This window comes from Aulonocara sp. 'chitande type north' Nkhata Bay, linkage group LG3, assembly GCF_057382095.1.
Source record: "Aulonocara sp. 'chitande type north' Nkhata Bay isolate Kocher_YH1m ecotype deep benthic linkage group LG3, A_spYH_male_GT1.1, whole genome shotgun sequence".
Taxonomy (NCBI): domain Eukaryota; kingdom Metazoa; phylum Chordata; class Actinopteri; order Cichliformes; family Cichlidae; genus Aulonocara; species Aulonocara sp. 'chitande type north' Nkhata Bay.
In genome coordinates, this window is record NC_141346.1 from 11551805 (window position 1) to 11563863 (window position 12059).

A 12059-nucleotide genomic window follows, 5' to 3' on the forward strand; every position below is an offset into this window, starting at 1 on the left:
GATTTTTCGTTAAAAAAAAAAAAAAAAAAAAAAGATAACTAAACCACCACGGCAGATCCGATGGTATTTTCATCCTTCGCAGCATCATTTATTCTTACAATAATCACACGGTTTCTGTAACAGTACATTCAACGGCTGCAGCTCTCCAGCTGCCAGCCATACACATCACCACCAACAACAACACAAGCAGAGCACAAGTTTTAAGCCAGCAAGGCTTGATTGTAGATGCCATGCACGGCCGGCTGCTGGGCAGGCGGCTGTCATGCAGGAGCACACAGAGAAGAGAGGCTAGAGAGAACAGCACGCCGGCCTCCTGCTTGACCTTCCGGATGAGGCAGGTGCAGTAGATCTCCTGGGGAGGGGAGGCAAGAGAGGTCCCCACAATCCTCTCTGCTGCTCTCACTACCCATTGTCATTTTTTTCCCGCAGGACCCAGTGCAGGAGTCATACCACACAGTGATGCAGTTGGTGAGGATACTCTCAATGGTGCCTCTGTAGAAGGTGCTTATAATGGGGGTTGAATCTCTTGCGCTTCTCAGTTTCCAGAGTCGCTGTTGGTCTTCTCCACATTCAGGTTGTTGTAGCTGCACCACCCTGCCAGATGGTTAACTTCACCCTTGTAGTAGATCTCATCATTGTTGCTGATGTGACCTACCACAGTTGTTTTGTCAGCAACTTGATGAAAAGGTTGGAGCTGTGTGATGGTGTGCAGTCGTGGGTCAGCAGAGTGAAGAGAAGCCAGCTCAACACACATCCTTGAGGAGCCCCCGTATTCAGTGTTATTGGGCTCGAGGTGTTGCTGCCGACCCGTACTGTCTGCTGTCTTCATGTCAAGAAATCTAGCAGCCTGTTACAGTGGCTTCCAAAAGTATTTGCCCCCCTTGAACTTTTCCACATTTTGTCACATTACAGCCACAAACATGAATCAATTTTATTGGAATTCCACGTGAAAGACCAACACAAAGTGGTGCACACGTGAGAAGTGGAACGAAAATCATACATGACTCCAAACATTTTTTACAAATAAATAACTGAAAAGTGGGGTGTGCGTAATTATTCAGCCCCCTGAGTCAATACTTTGTAGAACCACCTTTTGCTGCAATTACAGCTGCCAGTCTTTTAGGGTATGACTCTACCAGCTTTGCACATCTACAGACTGAAATCTTTGCCCATTCTTCTTTACAAACCAGCTCCAGCTCATGGTGTTTTCAGAGTGATGTGCAGTGTTAGTTTTCCACCACACATGGCATTTTGCATTTTGGCCAGAAAGTTCCATTTTGGTCCCATCTGACCAGAGCACCTTCTTCTTCTGGTTTTCTTTAAACAATGGCTTTCTTCTTGCCACTCTTCTATAAAGGCCAACTTTGTTCAAAGTCACCGTGGGCCTCTTGGCTGCATTTCTGATCAGCGCTCTCCTTGTTCGGCCTGTGAGTTTAGGTGGACGGCCTTGTCTTGGTAGGTTTACAGTTTTGCCATACTCCTTTCATTTCTGAATGATGGCTTGAACAGTGCTCCGTGGGATGTTCAAGGCTTGGGAAATATTTTTGTAGCCTAAGCCTGCTTTAAATTTCTCAGTAACTTTATCCCTGACCTGACTGGTTTGTTCTTTTTTCAGTTTTGTTTGATTCCATTAATGTGGGGGGGCTGGTTGACCTCTGATGACCTCTAGAATTTTCTTGAATATCTTTAAAATGATAGCAGCACAAATGAAAATTTTTGCAGCACAAACCAGCACAAACGTTTGATACCGCTTTTGTTGGATTTGAAGAAGGTCTAACTGGTTAACGTAGAAAACAGTTAAGCTGGAAAACCGGGGCTGTGAGCTCGCAACATTTCAGCTGACTGTTAGCAGAGCTAGCGACATCTCTGAAAACCTTGGAGCACTTTTGCAAATATGTTCTTTGTTGACAACCTGACCAGACATGTGGAGATTATGTCATTACATTTGCAGATAAAACATTATTAAAAGCATAGATTGTTACAGAAAATGGGGTATTTTAAAACTTTAATTACAGTTTAGCCATCACCATTGCTGCTTGTGATTTGAAATGCATTCTGGAATACTTGGCTGCACCAAGTGAACACTACCAGCAGGTCATAGCAATCGATTATCTAGGATCAACCTGTCTTGACTTACTGTGCACGGCAACCAAGAAAAGCTCAAGGCTGGGTATTGTCACTGATTTCTGTAACTGATTCGATACCTGTTTGGTTCAGTTTGAACTAAGACAATTAGAAATATTATAATTCTGATCATTTATCAGTACATATCAATATGTTATATCTGTGTATAAAAACAAAGCTGACACTTCGCATCTCTTGTGTTTCTCTCGAGTCATTTCCCAAGCAATTCTGTGCTATGTTTAAAGTAACCGGCTTCCTTGCTGACCTTCCACACTCTCTCCGTGCTCACCTGGTTAGCTCCATTGCTGCTGCACTCATTTCTCCTGGCTGCTCACCAGTAAGCAGTGTTGGGGAGTAACGGAATACATGTACCGCCGTTACGTATTTAAAATACAAAATATGAGTAACTGTATTCCGTTACAGTTACCGTTTAAAAAGGTGGTATTCAGAATACAGTTACTTTGTTGAAATAAATGGATTACACTGCGGTACTTTCCTGTTTCATGTTGTCGCGGGTCAGGACTGTTTGGGTTTTGTTTGACAGCTACGTTCTGTTGTTCCAGGCGGCAGCGTTACGGTTGCCATGGTTACAGGGCGACGCTCTCTCTCTCTCTCTGCGACTGTGTGTTTCCTGGGTGAGAGAGCTCCTTTTCGTTGTTGTTGTTGTTGTTGTGCTAAGCTAACAGGCAGAATGCTACAAGCATAGCTCTAAAGAATGTAGCATCATGGGCAGTGTAGTCCGTGTTGCAGGGAGAATGCACTGCCATACACGTTAGGTGTCTGTGAGCGCGAGGAGGGAGAAAAAGGGGAGTGGAAAGGTACGAGCAGTCATCGAGGAAAAACGGGAGCTGGAAGCATCTAAATATAATAATAACCACTTCAGCCAAGAAGAGAGCCTGACGAGCCCAGTTGTAAGTAAGCTATTAAGACTCGACTGTACACCGTGTTCGTGTTTTCCTCCGAAAACAATAAGTTCCGTTGGAGCAGCCTTTCAACGCCTCTCTCTGTCTCTCGCAATAAAAGTTGACCCACACAACAAAGTAAAGCTATTTTTCGGCTACGAGCCGACAGGGACCCCGCCGTATTAGTCAGAGGTCCCTTTACTACAGTTCGGAGTCGCGGACCTTCAGTAATAGTAATAAATCACACAGCAATAGTACATTCACGTTGTTGTAAAAAACATGATAATATATTAAGTAATCCAAAGTATTCAGAATACGTTACTGTCATTGAGTAACGTAACGGAATACGTTACAGAATACATTTTGGGGCATGTATTCTGAAGGATGAGAAGTTGGGGAGAGAGGGATAGAGAGAGAGAGAAAAAACCCCCAGAGAATCTGCTTCAAAACCTGGCGACAAAAACCAAAACCACACAGCAGAGAAACAACAGCAACAACTAACTTATGCATAAATAACAGTAAATAATAAATATTAAATATTAATGAACAGTACACACTAATTGAGACCCAAGCTCCCCTCCACTCCCCAGCAACAGAGGTCCAACAGAGCCAGAGGGGCCAGGCTCTGCCAAGCACCCCCAGAGGAGCAATCTGCCACCAGACCCAGGTAATGGTTCCCTGTACTCTGGGATTGGGACAAGCAAACTCCCCCTGAAATGTCCTCCGCCTCCAGCGCCTTGCTAGGGTTGATATTCAGACTAAACTCCTCTTCAAAATTACCACGCAGACAAGGGGGATTGACTTTGCCGCCTTTACTTAGGCCAGTTGAAGAAGGGTAAAACTGAGAAAACAGCATGAAATCCTCTTAGAAACCATAAACAAGGACAAATAAACAATAGCAGTACAAATAACTTGATTGGCCAAAAGCGTTAGCTAATTCTTTCTTTACAAATGCTTCTATTAAGTAAACACTCAATCACACTTGTTCAAATAGATTTTTGTTCATTAGCAGTGTTGGGTAAGTTACTTTAAATTAGTAACTTAGTTACATTACTAGTTACTTCCATCAAAAGTAATTCAGTTATGTCAAGTTACTTGTTACTTTCAAAGTAACTAGTTACTAGGGAAAGTAACTTTGATTTTACTCAGACTTCTCTTGTTAATGTGTTGCTTCCCTAACTGGATGCCCAGCCAGACTGCCAGTCTTCTAGCTTGCTTACTTGCCACAAGTGCACTGTGCCACCTACCAATAGAAAGGAAAAGATAATGTGCATATTTCCACGAGAGAGATCCCACGCCTGGACCGTCATTGACTGCTGCCATGATTCTAGCCTACATCACAGCGTCATGTGCGCCTTTTACATCCAACACAAAAACTGCAGTCGTGGTGCTTTGATTGTACTCAGAACTCGGAAATTCTGCCTTCTGAATAGGAAGATGCAGGTAACACCAGACTGCAGAACAAGAGAGAAACAAGAGAGTGTCAGTTAACTTGACACTCGGACGGGCGGCCACTTCGGGTCTCTCCTCTTGCCTCCACTTTCCCTCATTTTGTTGTATTTATCCGCGACACCTTAAAGGCCGGTCCGTGAAAATATTGTCTGACATTAAACTGGTCCGTGGTGCAAAAAAGCATGGGGACCACTGCTGTACAATACAGAATGCGTTTAGCCTGTCGAATTTACATAAATCTTCGATCGCTAGCAGTGTTACTCTGAAGTGCAGGTGTGCCTTTGAAACCCACACCTGCACTTGGTTTCAAGGTTCAAGGTTCAAGGTTCAAGGTTCTTTATTTGTCACATGCATAGTTATACAAGTATAACACACAGTGAAATGAAGCCTGACACGCTCCTCGACATGTGCAAAAATTTGGGGGGGGGTGTAGAGGAAGACTGGGTGAATGTGCAGTAGTAGCAGCAAGCAGGTGAATTCTGTACATTAGTATGAATAGACATCTGACTATTTTACAGGATAGACAATATAAATATATTTAAAATTAAAGGAATTGAAGTGTACATTGTGCCTTGGTTTAGAGTGTCTGGAAGAGAGTCCTGTCTCAGTCAATTATAGATGATGTGAGAGGGCGGGTGTGTGTGTTTAGGGCACGGATGGCTTGGGGATAGAAGCTCCTCTTGAGTCTCTCTGTCCTTGCCCGGATGATGCGGAACCTTCTACCAGATTGCAGAAGTTGGAACAGTTTGTTGCCAGGATGGGACGGGTCCTTCAGTATCTGCGCTGCTCTAGTCCGGCATCTCCTGGTGTAGGTGTCCTGAAGCGGGGGGAGAGCAATCCTGCAGCAGCGTTCTGCTGTACGGATCACTCTCTGGAGAGCTTTTTGGTCCTTCACACAGCTGTTCCCAAACCACGATGTCATGTTCTGTGTGAGGATGCTCTCCACAGCGCCTGTACAGAAAATCCTGAGGATCTTTGGAGAGACCCTGAACTTCCTCAGTTGTCGTAGGTGATACCGGCGCTGCCTAGCCTTTTTGGTCTGGACCTGAATGTGGGCAGACCACGTCAGGTCTGAGGAGATGTGGACACCAAGATACTTGAAGGACTGCACCCTCTCCACTGGAGCTCCATTGATGATAATGGGCTTGTAGTCTCTGTGCTGACCCCTTCTGAAGTCCACCACCAGCTCCTTGGTCTTGCTGACGTTCAGCTGGAGGTGGTTGTCCTGGCACCACGATGCCAGATTCTTCACTTCATCCATGTAGGCCGCCTCATCGTTGTTGGAGATGGCACCCAACACCACTGTGTCGACTGCAAACTTCACAATGGTGTTGGAGCCATGGGTGGCCACACAGTCTGAAGTGTAGAGGGAGTAGAGCAGTGGCGAGAGGACACATCCCTGAGGTGCTCCTGTGTTGATGGTGATGCTGTTGGAGAAGCACCTGCCCACCCTCACCACCTGAGTTCTGCCAGTGAGGAAGTCCAACACCCATGCACACAGACAGCTGTTAAGTCCCAGATCCCTGAGCTTTGTGAACAGTCTGCAGGGCACTATTGTGTTCATTCTATAATACTGGACTTATGTTTCTACGAAGGTTTGAACTCTAAGAGTGTTTAAACAAAAGAGAAAAGTGTGAAAATGTTCATGCCTGTCTGAGAAAAGTTTATAAAGCATGTAGTGAGGGGTTTTACAGTCTTAAAACATCTATAATAATTGTAAAAAGTAAAGCTGGCTGCTTTGCGGATTTCACCTACTGCGGGTTATTTTTAGAACGTAACTCCCACGATAAACGAGGGACTGCTGTATTATTAATAGCAGTGTCTGGGACATCTAATTGATTAACATCAACATTGATTATTATGCACTGTTATCTTTGTTCAAGGAGAGCAAAAAATATAAAACTATCTCTCAGCTTGTTTGTTGCCAAAAATGGCCACCTTCTGTGTATGTTCACAAAATGCTATAAAATGTGTATTTCTTAAAACATTTATCTACTTTTACCGACTTGACTCTTTAAATTAGCACCAGTCCTTTTCATCAAAAACCAAAATTTTATCTAAATTCTTTTTTTTTACTCTTTAAATGCCAGTTAGGTTATGTATTACCAGTAACTTTTCAGATAAAAAGGTGATAAAGTCCTAATGTTTTCATGAAGCTTCCTATTTATTTATTTTTTCATCTGAGCATCGGGGACAAGGCTGTCTTCCAATTGTTGAGGTCAGTGTGCGCCCCATTTCTTCCAGGATCACTCTTCATTTGTCTGTTTAAGAGGACTCCTACTACTGTGAACTGGTTTTTATGGGACAAAGGCATTGTATTCCAAGACATCTGGGAGATTGTAAAAATGAGTAGTGATGCCCTTCTTGCCATCTTTCCAGAAAAATAAATGATCTGGAAGCTGTTAGGCTTACTTACAGCAGTAGCACTTTCTGCACCTGCATAAACTCCAGGACACATTTCCTAACAGTTTGTTGCTGTATGTGCTGCAGCTTTAATATTTGCAGTTAATATTTTGGCTATGGTGTCTTGTTCTGAAATCTACAAGAGTAAAAGTGTTTTTAGCAGGTGCTTCAAAGCTAAGTTTGACTGGGAAACTCAAAGCTCAATAGTCTGTATCAACAGAAATTCACTGCAGCCTGTGTAATATTTGATGCATCATAATTTATTTCAGTCTATCTTGCAAATACATATTTGCGTTGCAATGTCATGCACAAACACACACAACTATTAGATCCTTAAGATCAAACCTGTGTCATTCTTTTGGTCCATTGCAGTTATAGTAAGCCATCAAACGCCACTATTTGAAACTAATTTTGAAAAATATTACATGAAATTGGTTGTTTGGCCAAAAATGGGTAAATGATGTAATTTGGTAAAAAAACAAACAAAACAACAGCCATAATTTTTATGTGTTGCGTTTAGAATGAAAGCAATTTTACCTACATTGCATGATTTACAACTGTCAATACCAAGGAATTTAAAAATGTCATAATAATGGGTTTTAAGTGGCCAAAAGCTGAAAAAAATCTACACATTTTCATTCCATTTGCATTAACACAGCAAAAATGGTCAAATAAAAAAAAGAAGTGAAGTGGCCATATGGCCAGCACAGGGCCCAGAGGGTTAATGCGTAAAATATATAAAAATATTATTGATTACTGGGTAATACATTATTGTTAATAGCAACTGTAAGCTTTTTATTTTGAAGTTACAAGTATAAAAAATGCTGTTACATTTACACTGTAATTTTTTACTATAAGTATGGACATTTTGTAATAAGTTTAATTGGAATTCTGTACACTGGAAAAAAACAACAACCCAACAACACATAAACAAACCAAACAAACAGCCAGTGCCTTCATCTGTCCATTAAATGTCAAACATCGCATTGACCTGTAGTCCCTGCTCATCACCACATGCTTTTAAAAAGAGCTCCATGTACCCTGCAAACTGAAAAACAAAGAAGAAGAAGTCCCTCTACACAAACACAATGCAGATGACAGGCCAGGCGCAAACATCTATTGATCTGTTTGAATGCCTCTTCATCATGTTAGCCTTGAAGTTTTTTTTGTAAGAAGACTAAGACCACAGAGAGGGCATTTCATTTTCATGGACTTTCCACAAGCCACAGTTTCATTGAGCACAGAGGGTAGAGCACATGAATGTTCTACCCAAGATCCAGAAAATGGTTTAGATGCTGGAGACAAGACATCAAGAGGGAGATGGGGCTCCACGGAGAGTTCAGTGGGGAGCAGTCCTGATAGTGGTGGCTGACTTGGCATTGAAGAATGCTGATATGACAATAAATGCCTTGCCATATCCCCACACTGCATGATTGTCATGTTACAGACACGGCAGTGAAAGTCCACCGGCATATCATTTTGTCTGTAAGAGAGAAAAAAAAAACCCATATGTAATTTAAATGTAGTTATATAGAATGCAATCAGTTTATCTAACAATCAGATTGCACATGTTAAAAAACATCCAAGCCATCCTCAATAATGAAAGCAAAATGGTGTGGATCACAAGAGCTGTCAAGACATGCGGTGAACAGGAAAACATATTTAATGAAAACACACTTTTTTCTCTTGCTGATGAATGCACTGAACTGTACAATGTGAAAAGCAACTTTTAAGTCAACAAAGAGACTGCAGAAGTGCTGAAAAGAAGTGCATATTTATAACTTTAACTATGAGATATATTTAGTACCAACATACCTTTGAAGGCAAAGCATTTTTAATGTGTCCATTTATATGCTCCTCGATCTTTGCCCTGACAGCAGGGCTGAAAGTGGGGCACAGAGGGCAGTGAAGGAGTCTTCGGCAACACGTGGTGCATTCCTGCAATTCTGGCTTTGAGGCAAGATTTCAAATTTATACGTGCATCTAAAACAGAGAGAAAAACAGATAAACATCATATACACATTTAAGTTCAGGTTTCAGCAGAAATAACACGTTACAGTTAGCATGTAAGAGATTTGGGGAGAAAATTCTTTACAAAAACATAAGTCAAAGTCAAAGTCAAAGTCAACTTTATTTGTCGATTCTGCCACATGTACAGGACATACGGAGAATAGAAATTGCGTTACTCTTCACTCCCTAGATAAATAGCAAATGAACATTTAAATATATTTAAATATAAAAGTGATTAAAAAATGCAAGTAAAATAATTAAAAAGTAAAAATTTAAATAAATACAATTTTACATATAACAAGAAAGCTATATAATATACAATATAATGGGTAAGTGACATTGAGTGTAAACCAGGCAGAGTAGTGCAAATAGGCAAATAGTGCAAATGGAGATTTGGTAATGTACGGTAAGAGAAAGTGTAACAACAAAGTCTTATGAGGTAATGGCAGTCCAATGCTCCACAAAGTGACTGGTAACTGGTGCAGGCCAGTGAGTGAGTCAGAGAGTGTGTGTGTTTGTGTGTGTGTGACAGAGTTCAGTGAGACCGTGGAGGAGAGAGGGGAGAGGGGGCAGAATCGGGAGGGAGTTAAGCTTCCTGACAGCCTGATGGATGAAGCTGTCCTTCAGCCTGCTGGTCCTGGCCTGGAGACTCCGCAGTCTCCTCCCCGACGGCAGCAGCTTGAAGAAGCTTTGCATTGGGTGTGTGGGATCAGCCGCTATGCAAAGGGCTTTTTTAGTGAGACGGGTGCTGTAAATGTCCTGGAGGGAGGGGAGAGAGACACCAATGATCCTCTCTGCAGCTCTCACTATGCGTTGGAGGGTTCTATGACAGGACGCATTGCAGGCTCCAAACCACACAGTGATGCAGCTCGACAGGATGCTCTCGATGGTGCCTCTGTAGAAAGTGTACATGATGGGGGCTGGAGCTCCTGCTCTTCTTAGTTTGCGGAGAAAGAAGAGACGCTGCTGTGATTTCTTGGCCAGTGCTGTGGTGTTGTACGTCCAGGAGAGATCCTCTGTGATGTGCACACCCAAGAACTTGGTGCTGCTCACTCTCTCCACAGACGCTCCGTCAATGGTCAGAGGAGCATGTTGGGTGTGCATTCTCCTGAAGTCCACAACAATCTCCTTCGTCTTCTCCACATTCAGAGAGAGATTGTTGTCAGCACACCACGTGGCCAGGCGTCTCACCTCACTTCTGTAGTCGGTCTCATCCCTGTTGCTAATGAGACCCACCACCGTTGTGTCGTCCGCAAACTTGATGAAGAGGTTGGAGCTGTATGATGGGGTGCAGTCATGGGTCAGCAGAGTGAAGAGGAGGGGGCTCAGCACACATCCCTGCGGGGCCCCCGTGTTTAAAATGATGGTGCTGGATGTATTACTGCCAACCCGTACTGCTTGAGGTCTTCCGGTGAGGAAATCCAACAGCCAGTTGCACAGTGAGGTGTTGAGCCCCAGCTGGACCAGTTTTTGAATGAGCTGTTGGGGGATTATGGTGTTGAATGCTGAACTGAAATCTATGAACAGCATTCGAACATATGAGTCATTTTTGTCCAGGTGTGTGAGTGCCGAGTGGAGTGCAGTGGAGATGGCATCATCGGTTGAGCGGTTGGGCCGATAGGCAAACTGGAAGGGATCCAGGGAGGGGGGCAGGACAGTCTTGATGTGTTGCATGACTAGTCGTTCGAAGCACTTCATCAGGATGGGAGTAAGTGCAACAGGACGGTAGTCATTAAAGCAGGAGGGAGATGACTTTTTTGGAACCGGAATGATTGTGGTGGCTTTAAAACATGTGGGGACGACAGCCTGGATGAGTGATATGTTGAAGATGTCTGTGAAGACATCAGTGAGTTCCACTGCACAGTCTCTCAGTGCACGACCAGGAATGTTGTCAGGACCCGGAGCTTTATGTGCATTGATCCTGCTGAGGGATCTCCTCATGCTGTCCGGTGACAGAGTCATCACCTGGTCACCAGGAGGGGGTGGGGTCTTCTGTGCAGTGGTGCTGTTTTGGGCTTCAAAGCGAGCAAAGAAAGTGTTCAGCTCGTTCAGCAGGGGGATAGTGCTATCACAGGTCTGTGGTGGGGGCTTGTAATCTGTGATGGTCTGAATGCCCCGCCACAGGCTCCGTGAGTCTCTGCTGTCTTTGAAGTGATGAGATATTTTCCTGGAGTACTGTCTCTTAGCCTCTCTGATGCCACGGGAAAGGTTGGCCCTAGCTGTCCTCAGGCTTGCCTCGTCTCCAACTCTGAAGGCAACATAATTTACAAGACACTTTTATTTGTGACATACGTATCTATTGACATATAACAGACAATTTAACAAAGGCTAACTAACATCTGGGCAATGAAAAAGCAGAACAGAATGGAATAGAGAGTATTAGTATTTATAAATATATAAATCTCTTTGTGACAAACTTTACAATGTTGATGCAGGTGGAATGAGAGACATGAATAAAGCACAATATGCAGTAAATGAAAAAATGTGCGGAGGGCTTTCGCTTTGGTGGCCTCAGAATCTCATCTATGATTTTTGCAGATGATGTGGTTCTGTTGGCTTCATCGGGTGAGGGCCTCCAGCTCGCACTGGAACGGTTCGCAGCCGAGTGTGAAGCAGCGGGAATGAGGATCAGCACCTCCAAATCTGAGGCCATGGTTCTCAGCCGGAAAAGGGTGGAGTGCCCACTCCGGGTCGGGGATGAGTTCCTGCCCCAAGTGGAGGAGTTCAAGTATCTCGGGGTCTTGTTCGCGAGTGATGGGAGAAGGGAGCCGGAGATCGACAGACGGATTGGGGCTGCAGCTGCAGTAATGCGGACGCTGCACCTGTCCGTCGTGGTGAAGAGGGAGCTGAGTGTAAAAGCGAAGCTCTCAATTTACCGGTCGATCTACGTTCCTACCCTCAACTATGGCCACGAGCTGTGGGTAGTGACCGAAAGAACGAGATCGCGGATACAAGCGGCAGAAATGAGCTTCCTCCGAAGGGTGGCTGGCCTCTCCCTTAGAGATAGGGTGAGAAGTTCGGCCATCCGGGAGGGGCTCAGAGTAGAGCAGCTGCTGCTCCACATCGAAAGGAGCCAGCTGAGGTGGTTCGGGCATCTGACAAGGATGCCCCCTGGGCGCCTCCTGGGTGAGGTGTTCCAGGCATGTCCCACTGGGAGGAGGCCCCGGG